This window comes from Entelurus aequoreus, linkage group LG05, assembly GCF_033978785.1.
Source record: "Entelurus aequoreus isolate RoL-2023_Sb linkage group LG05, RoL_Eaeq_v1.1, whole genome shotgun sequence".
Lineage (NCBI taxonomy): Eukaryota > Metazoa > Chordata > Actinopteri > Syngnathiformes > Syngnathidae > Entelurus > Entelurus aequoreus.
Window position 1 is genome coordinate 25689604 of NC_084735.1, and position 13011 is coordinate 25702614.

Consider the following 13011-nt stretch of genomic DNA (forward strand, 5'->3'; position numbering starts at 1 on the left):
GAAAACCTAAATGCTTTCTTGCCCAGTTCAGTTCTTACTTTGGGTACGACAAATTGCAGAACATTCATTGAACGAAGATTGTGACTTCCTTGTTTCTTTGGTAAAAGACAAGACAGATAAGATGGAGTGATACCCAGAATGGTTTTGTAGATGAAAACATACCAATGATTGAGGCGTCGAGCACTAAAAGATGTCCAGTTAACCATTGAGTATAATACGCAATGGTGACACACACCAAACAAGAATGACAATCACATTTCGGGAGAACATCCGCACCGTAACACAACATAAACACAACAGAACAAATACCCAGAACCCCTGGCAGCACTAACTCTTCCGGGACGCTACAATATACACCCCCCGCTATCCTCTACCCCCCCCCACCTCAACCCCGACCACCTCAACCTCCTAATGCTCTCTCAGGGAGAGCATGTCCCAAATTCCAAGCTGCTGTTTTGAGGCATGTTAAAAAAAATAATGCACTTTGTGACTTAAATAATAAATATGGCAGTGCCATGTTGACACTTTTTTCCATAACTTGAGTTGAAGTTGTTCTCTTATTTTGGAAAACCTTCTTACTTCTTTCACTTTTTCCACATTTTGTAATGCCTCATTCCAAAACGGAATGATTCCATTTTTGTCCTCAAAATTCTACACACAATACCCCATAATGACAATGCGAAAATATTTTTTTGGAGTTTTTTTAATTTACTTATTAAAAATAAATAAATAAAAAATCACATGTACGTAAGTATTCACCGCCTTTGTTGATGCACCTTTGGCAGCAATTACAGGCTCAAGTCTTTTGGAATGCGATACCACAAGCTTGGCAAATCTATCTTTGGGCAGTTTTGCCATTTCCTCTTTGCAGCACCTCTCAAGCTCCATCAGGTTGGATGGGAAGTGTCAGTACGTAGCGGTTTTCACATCTCTTCAGAGATGTTCAATCGAATTCAAGTCTGGGCTCTGACTGGGCCACTCAAGGACATTTACAAAGTTGTACTGAAGCCATTCCTTTCATGTCTAGGCTGTGTGCTTAGCGTCGTCGTCCTGCTGAAAGATGAACTGTCGCCCCAATTTTAGTTCAAGAGCGCTTTGGAGTAGGTTTTCATCCAACATGTCTCTGTACATTGCTGCATTCATCTTTCCCTCTATCCTGACGAGTCTCCCACTTCCTGCCACTGAAAAACATCCCCACAGCATGATGCTGCCACCACCATGCTTCACTTTAGGGTTGATATTGGCCAGGTGATGAGCGATGCCTGGTTTCCTTAAAACATGACTTCAATTTGTATCTCATCAGACTAGAGAATTTTGTTTCTCATGGTCTGAGAGTCCTTCGGGCGCATTTTGGAAAACTTTTACGAAGAAATGGCTTCCATCTGGCCACTCTACCATACAGGCCTGATAGGCGAATGGCTGCAGAGATGGTTGTCCTTCTGTAAGATTCTCCTCTCTCCACATAGGAATGCTGTAGCTCTGACAGAGTGACCATCGGGTTCTTAGTCACCTCCCGGACTAGGGCCCTTCTGCCCCGATTGCTCAGTTTAGACAGCCGGCCAGCTCGAGGAAGAGTCCATTTTATGGATGATGGAGATCTTTGTGCTCATTGGGACCTTCAAGGTAGGAGGTATGTTTCTGTACCCTTCCCCAGATTTGTGACTCAAGACAATCCAGTCTCAGAGGTCTACAGACAATTCCTCCAACTTCATGCTTGGTTTGTGCTCTGCCAATCACTGTCAAGTGTGGGACCTTAAATATAGACAGGTGTATGCCTTTCTAAACGGGATTTACCACAGGTGGACTCTAATTAAGCTGAAGGAACATCACAAGGATGATCAGTTGAAACTGGATGCCCTTGAGTTTACTTTTAAACTTCATTGCAAAGGCTGTGAGTACTTACGTACATGTAATTTCTTAGTTTTTATTTTTAATTTTAAAAAAATTAAAATCAATTTTAACTAAAAACTAAAACAATTTTCACATTGTCATTATGAAGTATTGTGTTTTAGAATTTTGAAGACTTAAAGGCCTACTGAAACCCACTACTACCGACCACGCAGTCTGATAGTTTATATATCAATGATGAAATCTTAACATTACAACACATGCCAATACGGCCGGGTTAACTTTTAAAGTGCAATTTTAAATTTCCCGGGAAACTTCCGCTTGAAAACGTCTATGTATGATGACGTTTGCGCGTGACGTCAATGGTTGAACCGGAAGTATTCGGACACATTGTATCCCAATACAAACAGCTCTGTTTTCATCGCAAAATTCCACAGTATTCTGGACATCTGTGTTGGTGAATCTTTTGCAATTTGTTTAATGAACAATGGAGACTGCAAAGAAGAAAGCTGTAGGTGGGATCGGTGTATTAGCGGCTGGCTGCAGCAACACAACCAGGAGGACTTTGAGTTGGATAGCAGACGCGCTATCCGACGCTAGCCACCGACCGCATCGATGATCGGGTGAAGTCCTTCGTCGCGCCGTCGATCGCTGGAACGCAGGTGAGCACGGGTGTTGATGAGCAGATGAGGGCTGGCGTAGGTGGAGCGCTAATGTTTTTATCATAGCTCTGACGAGGTCCCGTAGCTAAGTTAGCTTCAATGGCGTCGTTAGCAACAGCATTGCTAGGCTTCGACAGGCGGCACAGCATTAACCGTGTAGTTACAGGTCCAGTGTTTGGTTTGGTGTCTCCTGATAGTAGTATTGTTGATCTTCTGTCTATCCTTCCAGTCAGGGGCTTATTTATTTTGTTTCTATCTGCATTTTATGATGCTATCACGTTAGCTCCGTAGCTAAAGTGCTTCACCGATGTATTGTCGTGGAGATAAAAGTCACTGTGAATGTCCATTTCGCGTTCTCGACTCTCATTTTCAAGAGGATATAGTATCCGAGGTGGTTTAAAATACAAATCCGTGATCCACAATAGAAAAAGGAGAAAGTGTGGAATCCAATGAGCCCTTGTACCTAAGTTACGGTCAGAGCGAAAAAAGATACGTCCTGCACTGCACTCTAGTCCTTCACTCTCACGTTCTTTATCCATAAATCTTTCATCCTCGCTCAAATTAAAGGCGTAATCGTCGCTTTCTCGGTCCGAATCGCTCTCGCTGCTGGTGTAAACAATGGGGAAATGTGAGGAGCCTTTCAACCTGCGACGTCACGCTACTTCCGGTACAGGCAAGGCTTTTTTTATCAGCGACCAAAAGTTGCGAACTTTATCGCCGATGTTTTATACTAAATCCTTTCAGCAAAAATATGGCAATATCGCGAAATGATCAAGTATGACACATAGAATGAATTTGCTATCCCCGTTTAAATTAAAAAAATAACGCTAAAAAGGTGCCATTCGTGTGTTGTAGGCTCGAAATGACTTGTGGTAGTGCTCCTTCATGCACTGTGGAAGTAGCAGTGTGTTGGTGAAGGAGCTCCTCAGTGCCTCCACAGTGGCATGCATGGAGTGAGAGAGATTGGACATAATGGGTGTCAATTTAGCCAGCGTCCTTCCGTGAGCCTCCCCCTCCTAGCTGTGTGCAGCCCAGGACATAGAAAGCTCTCCAAATAACTTTATTAAGTCACTTCCTGTCTATGGGGGGCCGGTCCTACCCCTACGACATAGCCACAGAAAGCACCACAGTGTCGTAAAAAGTGAGTAGCAGTGGCTCGCACGCGCCAAAGGACCTCAGTCTTAAGAGGTGTAGAGCACTTTGACCCAATTAAATTGTGAGTCAGGTTAATTTTTTGGGTGAAACTCTCTGAACTCTCAGGTTGTGAAATATTTCATGCTAAGGCTCAATTAATAAATACAGAACATTTAATTGGTGTTAATTAGGGTAGGAGTGTCTTGTCAAGCAACATTTTCAGCCATTAATTTTTTATGTGTCATCAGGACATTGACACTTGAAAGTTTTGATTATACGCCTAGTAAACTATTACATTTCCCTCTTTGACTTGTATCGGTTTATGCAAATGAATGACTTCCTGGAAAACGTTGAAGTTCAGGTCAGGTGACTTTATTAAGCCGTGTACACAGGGTAATGTTTTTACGTGGGAACAGTAAAGTATTTAACGTTTCAGCATTCTGGGTGAATTGAGACAATCTTTTTTTTTGTAGAACGGGTCCCTTATTGCAGTGGTCCCCAACCTTTTTGTAGCTGGGGACCGGTCAACGCTTGAAAATTTGTCCCACGGACCGGGGGGAGGGGGTATTTTTATTTATTTATTTTTATTTAATAAAGAAATACAATCATGTGTGCTTACGGACTGTATCCCTGCAGACTGTATTGATCTATATTGACATACACATACACAATATGTATATATTGTGTTTTTTATGTTGATTTAATATATATATATATATATATATATATATATATATATATATATATATATATATATATATATATATATATATATATATATATATATATATATATATATATATATATATTTTTTTTTTTTTTTTTTTTTTTTTTTTTTATTTCTTGCGCGGCCCGGTACCAATCTGTCCGGTACCGGTCCGCGGCCCGGTGGTTGGGGATCACTGCCTTAGTGGGAAAGTGACAACGTTGCCTTGTCATCACTGTGTGGACAAGCAAACTATTACTCTTTGACGCGATCACGGAGACATCGTCGTGATGGAATGTGGCCCGTTTTGTGGCGTGGCCAGCGAATGACTATGATACTAATGTTCAGTGTACACTGTGTGCTGGTACACTGTAGCCACACCCCCGAGCACGGCCGTGTACCTTGTCTCGCAAACGTGACTTGCAAGAACTCATCACTCTGTGGCAATTCACTGCAACGCATCGAACAGCATCCAACATGTGACAGCAAGCTAACAAGCCGAGTCTGTGAACATTGCTCCAAAGTGCTGAGTTTGTGTTGATTTAGTGTGGCTTCAAAACAAAGCACTTCCATGTGAAAAGGCAGTGGTATATGATAAAACAAGGCCCGTTCATCTTTTCTCAAATGGGGTGCCGAATGTTAAAGTTCAGTCACACTTTTCTAGCAGATATACACTATACTGCCAAAAGTATTTGGCCACCTGCCTTTACTCACATATGAACTTGAAGTGCCATCCCATGGAATTGTCCAAAATGTTTTGGTATCCTGGAGCATTCAAAATTCCTTTCACTGGAACTAAGGGGCCAAGCCCAACTCCTGAAAAACAACCCCACACCATAATTCCTCCTCCACCAAATTTCCCACTCGGCACAATGCAGTCCGAAGTGTACCATTCTCCTGGCAACCTCCAAACCCAGACTCGTCCATCAGATTGCCAGATGGAAAAGTGTGACTCATCAGTCCAGAGAAGGCGTCTCCACTGCTCTAGAGTCCAGTGGCGACATGCTTACACCACTGCATCCAACGCTTTGCATTGGGCTTGGTGATGTATGGCTTAGATATCAATCAATCAATCAATGTTTATTTATATAGCCCTAAATCACAAGTGTCTCAAAGGGCTGTACAAGCCACAACGACATCCTCGGTACAGAGCCCACATACGGGCAAGGAAAACTCACCCCAGTGGGACGTCAATGTGAATGACTATGAGAAACCTTGGAGAGGACCGCATATGTGGGTAACCTCCCCCCCTCTAAGGGAGACCGAAAGCAATGGATGTCGAGTGGGTCTGACATAATATTGTGAAAGTCCAACACATCAGCGAAAGTCCAGTCCATGGTGGGGCCAGCAGGAACCATCCCGAGCGGAGACGGGTCAGCAGCGTAGAGATGTCCCCATCCGATGAACAGGCTAGCGGTCCACCCCGGGTTGAGAGCAGAGTAGAAAAGAAAAGAAAAGAAACGGCAGATCATCTGGTCTAAAAAGGGAGTCTATTTAAAGGCTAGAGTATACAAATGAGTTATAAGATGAGACTTAAATGCTTCTACTGAGGTAGCATCTCTAACTTTTACCGGGAGGGCATTCCATAGTATTGGAGCCCGAATAGAAAACGCTCTATAGCCCGCAGACTTTTTTTGGGCTCTGCGAATCACTAATAAGCCGGAGTTCTTTGAACGCAGATTTCTTGCCGGGACATATGGTACAATACAATCGGCAAGATACAGCTGCTCTGCCATGGAAACCCATTCCATGAAGCTCTCTGCGTACTGTACGTGGGCTAATTGGAAGGTCACATGAAGTTTGGAGCTCTGTAGCAACTGACTGTGCAGAAAGCACAGCCCTCTCTGTCAGTTTACGTGGCCTACCACTTGGTGGCTGAGTTGCTGTTGTTCCCAAACTCTTCCATTTTCTTATAATAAAGTTGACTTTGGAATATTAGGGAGAGAGGAAATTTCACGACTGGATTTGTTGCATAGGTGGCATCCTATGACAGTTCCACGCTGGAAATCACAGAGCGGTTCATTCTTTCACAAATGTTTCACAAACGGCCAAATACTTTTGGCAATGTAGTGTATTTCTCAGATTTATGTCACTTTTCCCAGATTTTGCTATTTTTTTGTTTAAATTAAATGTTGACTCTAAATATTATATCTAAATGTTGAATCTAAACCTAAATATTAAATCTAAATGCGAGCGCTAAATGTTAAATCTAAACCTAAATGTTAAATATGAACCTAAATATAAATGTGAGGGCTAAATCTCGCGCCAAAATGAATATTTTTGGATGTCAATAATCCACCAATCCGATGCCTCTCAGCCAAAAAGCTGAGCCCACATCCCTGCCTCCCAGTGCAGACACTCCTGCAACTTGAAGGTTCCAGGTTTGATCCCCGCTTCCGCCATCCTGGTCACTGCCGTTCTGTCCTTGGGCAAGATGCTTTATCCACCTGCTCCAAGTGCCACAACACAATGTAGATAATGGGTTTCACTATGTAAAGCGCTTTGACTAGAGAAAAGGGCTATATAAATGTAATTCACTTCCAAACGTGTGGAAAATATGCCACTTTATTGCCATTATTTGTCATTCAGCACCTGTCATTCTTCCACTAGGAAAAGTGTACGAATGTCTACATTGAGAGGCAGAGATGTGGGCACGGTTTTGCGGCTGAGAGGCGTCTGATTGGTGGAATATTGACATCCTCTAAATATGAATCTTTACACTTGGCGGGAGATTTTGCGCTCGCATTTAGATTTAGAGTCAACATTTAGGTTTAGACGTAACATTTACTTTTAGGTTCAACATTTAGCGCTCGCATTTAGATTTAAGATTTATATTTAATAATTAGGTTTAGATTCAAGATTTATATTTAACATTTAGGTTTTGATTTAAGATTCAGGTTTGGATTTAATATTTAGGTTTGGATTTAAGATTTAGCGCTCACATTTAGATTTAATATTTAGGTTTGGATTTCAGATTTAGCGCTCACATTTAGATTTAAGATTTATATTTAATATTTAAGTTTAGATTCAACATTTAGGTTTAGACTTAACACTTAAGTTTAGATTCAACATTTAGCGCTCACATTTACAAACTGTAGATTTAATATTTATATTTAACACTTAGGTTTAGATTTAAGGTTTAGGTTTGGATTCAACACTTAGCGCTCACATTTAGATTTAAGATTTAGATTTAATATTTAGGTTTAAAAGATTTAAGATTTAGGTTTGGATTTAAAGGCCTACTGAAATGAAAGTGTTTTATTTAAACGGGATAGCAGATCCATTCTATGTGTCATACTTGATCATTTCGCGATATTGCCATATTTTTGCTGAAAGGATTTAGTAGAGAACAACGACGATAAAGTTCGCAACTTTTGGTCGCTGATAAAAAAAGCCTTGCCTGTACCGGAAGAAAAGCGTGACGTCACAGGAGGAAGGGCTGCTCACATTTCCCCATTGTTTACAATGCAGCGAGAGAGATTCGGACCGAGAAAGCGACGATTACCCCATTAATTTGAGCCAGGATGAAAGATTTGTGGATGAGGAACGTGAGAGTGAAGGACTAGCGTGCAGTGCAGGACGTATCTTTTCTCGCTCTGAGCGTAACTTAGGTACAAGGGTTCATTGGATTCCACACTTTCTCCTTTTTCTATTGTGGATCACGGATTTGTATTTCAAACCACCTCGGATACTATATCCTCTTGAAAATGAGAGTCGAGAACGTGAAATGGACATTCACAGTGACTTTTATCTCCACGACAATACATCGGTGAAGCACTTTAGCTACGGAGCTAACATGATAGCATCGTGCTTAACTGCAGATAGAAACAAAAGAAATAAACCCCTGACTGGAAGGATAGACAGAAAATCAACAATACTATTAAACCATGGACCTGTAAATACACGTTTAATGCTTTCCAGCTTGGCGAAGCTTAACAATGCTGTTGCTAACGACGCCATTGAAGCTAACTTAGCAACGGGACCTCACAGAGCTATGATAAAAACATTAGCGCTCCACCTACACCAGCCAGCCCTCATCTGCTCATCAACACCCGTGCTCACCTGCGTTCCAGCGATCGACGGAAGGACGAAGGACTTCACCCGATCATCCGTGCGGTCGGCGGCTAGAGTCGGCTAGCGCGTCTGCTATCCAATTCAAAGTCCTCCTGTTTGTGTTGCTGCAGCCAGCCGCTAATACACCGATCCCACCTACAACTTTCTTCTTTGCAGTCTTCATTGTTCATTAAACAAATTGCAAAAGATTCACCAACACAGATGTCCAGAATACTGTGGAATTTTGAGATGAAAACAGAGCTTTTTTGTATTGGATACAATGGTGTCCGAATACTTCCGTTTAACTAGTGACGTCACTCGCATACGTCATCATACATAGACGTTTTCAACCGGAAGTTTAGCGGAAAATTTAAAATTGCACTTTACAAGTTAACCCGGCCGTATTGGCATGTGTTGCAATGTTAAGATTTTATCATTGATATATAAACTATCAGACTCCGTGGTCGGTAGTAGTGGGTTTCAGTAGGCCTTTAAGATTTAGGTTTGGATTTAACATTTAGGGCTGACATTTAGATTCAAGATTTAGGTTTAGATTTAACATTTAGCGTTCACATTTAGATTTAGATCTAAAATGTAGGTTTATATTTAACATTTTGCCTTCACATTTAGATTTAGATGTAACATTTATGTTTAGATTCATTATTTAGGTTTAGATTCAAAATTTAGGTTTAGATTTAGGCAACAATGCTTCCATCTGTTGAAAAGCTCTATGGAGATGATGATTTAATTTTCCAGCATGATCTGGCACCTGCCCACAGTGCCAAAACCACCAGTAACTGGTGTACCATGGCATTACTGTCCTCAATTGGCCTGCCAACTACCCTGACCTGAACCCCATAGAGAATGTGCGGGGTATTGTGAAGAAGAAGCTGAAAGATACAAGACCCAATAATGCAAATGAGCTAAAGGCCGCTATTGAAGCATCCTGGGCATCTATAACACCTCAGCAATACCACAGGCTGATTGCCTCCATGCCACGCCGCATTGATGCAGTAATCCGTGCAAAAGGATTCCCAACCAAGTACTGAGTGCATTAATTGACATTTTCAAATGTTTGATTTTGTTTTGCTGTTATAAATCTTTTTTTTTTAACTTGGTCTAAGGAAATATTCAAATTTTTTGAGCTACGATTTTTTAGTTTTCTTAAGCTGTATGCCATTATCAGCAATATTAAAATAATAAAAGGCTTGCAATATTTCAGTTGATGTGTAATGAATCCAGACTGTATGACAATTTTGTTTTTTTAATTGCACTACAGAAAATAAAGGACTTTATCACAATATTCTAATTTTCTGAGACAGTCCTGTACAGTACCAAGACTCAAGTGGCCACAAAGCTCTTGCCTCTACAGCTGGGGCGCAGGTTGTGGGGATCAAAACTGTCACGTTAACTTGATGACTGCAGGATTACACCTCCTGCTTTGTTCCAGCACTCCCAATGTGTGCACGCTTGCTAACCACAGGGTGCATTCACTGTTCTAACGTCAAGTAATGCGCATGAGGTGAGATCGCACGCACAGTTCAGTCCGCCCCAGGTTTAGAAAACATCCTCCTAATAATAGCAAGTCTTGAGAAATAAAATTGCACTGCCAACAGATGGGTGCCAAGGCGGTGGGGGGGGTTGTTGTCACCAGCTGCTGAAAGTAAATGTAACTAAATGAGTTATAAAATAAAGAAAATCAGTCAGTCTGGCTCCTTGACTGACAACCTAAGCCCACCTGTTTGTTGTTGCCATCAGGAAACTTTATATGCCAGCCTGCCCTGCAGTCAGGGCGAGATCATTGTTTGTGACCACTTAGTCTCACCTTGCTCATTGGGTTTTTTGCTTGTTCTTGTGATTGAATAAGACATCTCCGCATCTTGGAGTTCCAGACCACTGGTCCGTGACGTAATGGAGACTATTCAATCACCACTTAAGAGGGTGTTGCCTCTCTTCTTTGCCAAAGGAACTATGTTTGTGCCAAGGACATACTGTCCCATGCTTTGTGGAACACTATCTCTCCCATGACTCTTCTTATTACTTTATTGAACACAGGTGCAGTTTTTAACAGGATTTCATCCAATGTCTGTTGTGTGGCCATTATGTTTCTCTTATTTTCAATAGGCATTTCAAATATATCAGCTGTGATTAAAATGCCATACAGTGATATTTTTGCCAAAGCTTGTCAGAATTTCATACCGGCTCGTGCCTAAAAATAAAAGCACACCGGTTGTTGTAGAATTTGGTCAAAATGTACTTTTAAAAAAAGCGCTTCTAAAGTTACAAACCTCAAGGATTTAGGATAAATATTATTTATTATTATAAATTATTTTTGTGTGTCAAGTTAGTTTTAAAATAAAATACACATTTTATTAGTTAATCTAAATTAATAGTTTTTATTAATATTTTAAAAGTTAAAGTTAAAGTCCCAACGATAGTCACACACACACACACACACACACACACACACACACACACACTAGATGTGGTGAAATGATCCTCTGCATTTGACCCATCCCCATGTTCACCCTCTGGGAGGTAAGGGGAGCAGTGAGCAGCGGCAGTGGCCCCGCTCGGGAGTCATTTGGTGATTTAACCCCTAATTCAAATTTACCGCATTGTATAAAACACTGGAAAAAAATACTTGTTGTAAAGTTTAGGTTGTGTCTTGAAGTGGCGAGCAAAAACTAAAAAAAAAAAATGTGGAAAAGTCTTCCAGAAGATGTGAGACAGGCCTCAACGTTGGCAATGTTCAAATCCAGGCTGCAAACACTTATTTAATTGTGCGTATATGACAAGATACTGTTTTTATTTTGATATGAATTAAAGTTATTTTCATGATTATTTTATTTTATTTATATTTGTGCTTTCTTGTAACTTTCTGTACAGCCCTTCGAACTGCATTGTGTACAAAGTGTGCTCTATAAATAAACTTGCCTAAACTAAATATTTTACAGCATTTTTGTTACATTTTAGTATTTTTGCTGATATATTCTACACTTCTTTTAAGGTATATTTTACTATTGTATTTTATTCATACTTCTGTGTTACAAGGTAAATGTGACACTACGTGCCTTTTTTTTTTTGTTTCAAATTGTTTCTTATGTCTGTACAACACTTTGGCCAACTGTGATTGCTATATAAATAAATAAACTGAACTGAACAGCATAATTGATAACATAAATACAATAATTTCAGAATATGTTTCACATTATAATTGTTTATCTTTTGCAATGAAGGTTTTATTGGTTATACGTATAACTCTAAACAGTGCTCAACTCTAACATTCTTCCCCCTCTATTAATGTAGAGAACAGCATACAGTGAGTCTGGATTTTTGCCTCACCCCTAACTTAAAGCGTGAGTGACAAATGTGTGAAGAAGGCACTATCTACATGATAAGTCCGAAAGAGAAAGAGATTATACAGTATTATCTGCTCACAGATGTTACCTGGTGGTTATTTGAACACATTGCAGCTTGTCCTGGATAGTCTCACTCCATAATGATTAAGTCACATACAGGATTCTCACAGTAATGAGGCAAAAAAAACAACTTTACCTACTGTACACTTACTCTGACGTGTGTCTGCTCCACTTCATGAAACGCTTTCCTGTCTTTGCTGTTGCAGGCTCCTGACTAATTCCACAAGACTGACCATGACATTACATATGGAGTGCCAAATGTAAAAAAAAAAAAAAAACGGTCACACTTGTTTAGCAGATATATTTATCACATGTAACTCACTTTTCTCCCATTTAGCTCATTTTCATCAGATTTAAGTTTTAATTAAGTGGTGTCTCTACATGTCACTTTTAAATGTTAAGTCTAAATGTAAATGTTAAATATAAATCAAAATGTTTAATGTAAATTTTAAATGGAAATCTAAATGTTAAGTCTAAATGATAAAGCTGAATCCAAAAATTAAATAAATGTTTAATTTAAATGTCAAAGATGAATATTAAATATAAATCTGAATGTTAAATTAAAATATACATTTAAATGTTAAAGCTAAATATAAATGTTAAATACAAAAGTTAAATCTAAATGTGAGTGTTAAATCTCTTGCCAAGTGAATACAGAGAATCCCTCTCAGTGCACGACCCGCCTACACCTTTCTTACTGCAAAGGAAGCGAAACATGACAGATGATTATTGACAAATGAACGCCAATTAAGTTGCACAATTTTAAAACGTGTGGGTTTTAGTTGCTTTACTTCCGCGTTTGACAATGCTTTAGAACTGTTTTTAAGAATATGTCTTAATTGTGAGCTAAATTATATTTATATTTAACAATGATATTTAGATTTAAAATTAACTTTAACATTCAGATTTAACAATTAGATTCAGACATTTAGATGTGTATCTAATACTTAGATTTTAAATTTAGATTTAGATTTAAAAGTGTGTTAAAGTGCGAAAAGTGATTTCAATGTGAGAAATATGTCTGCCAGAAAAGTGGGCCTTAACTTTCACATTCTGCAGACAGTCTATTAGAAAAATGCATTATTCTCAATAAATTATTTTGAATTGATAAGATTTTGACAACTAGCACCCCAAATACTATTGCAATACATTACATGTGGGTATATTAAACTATAGCACAATATCA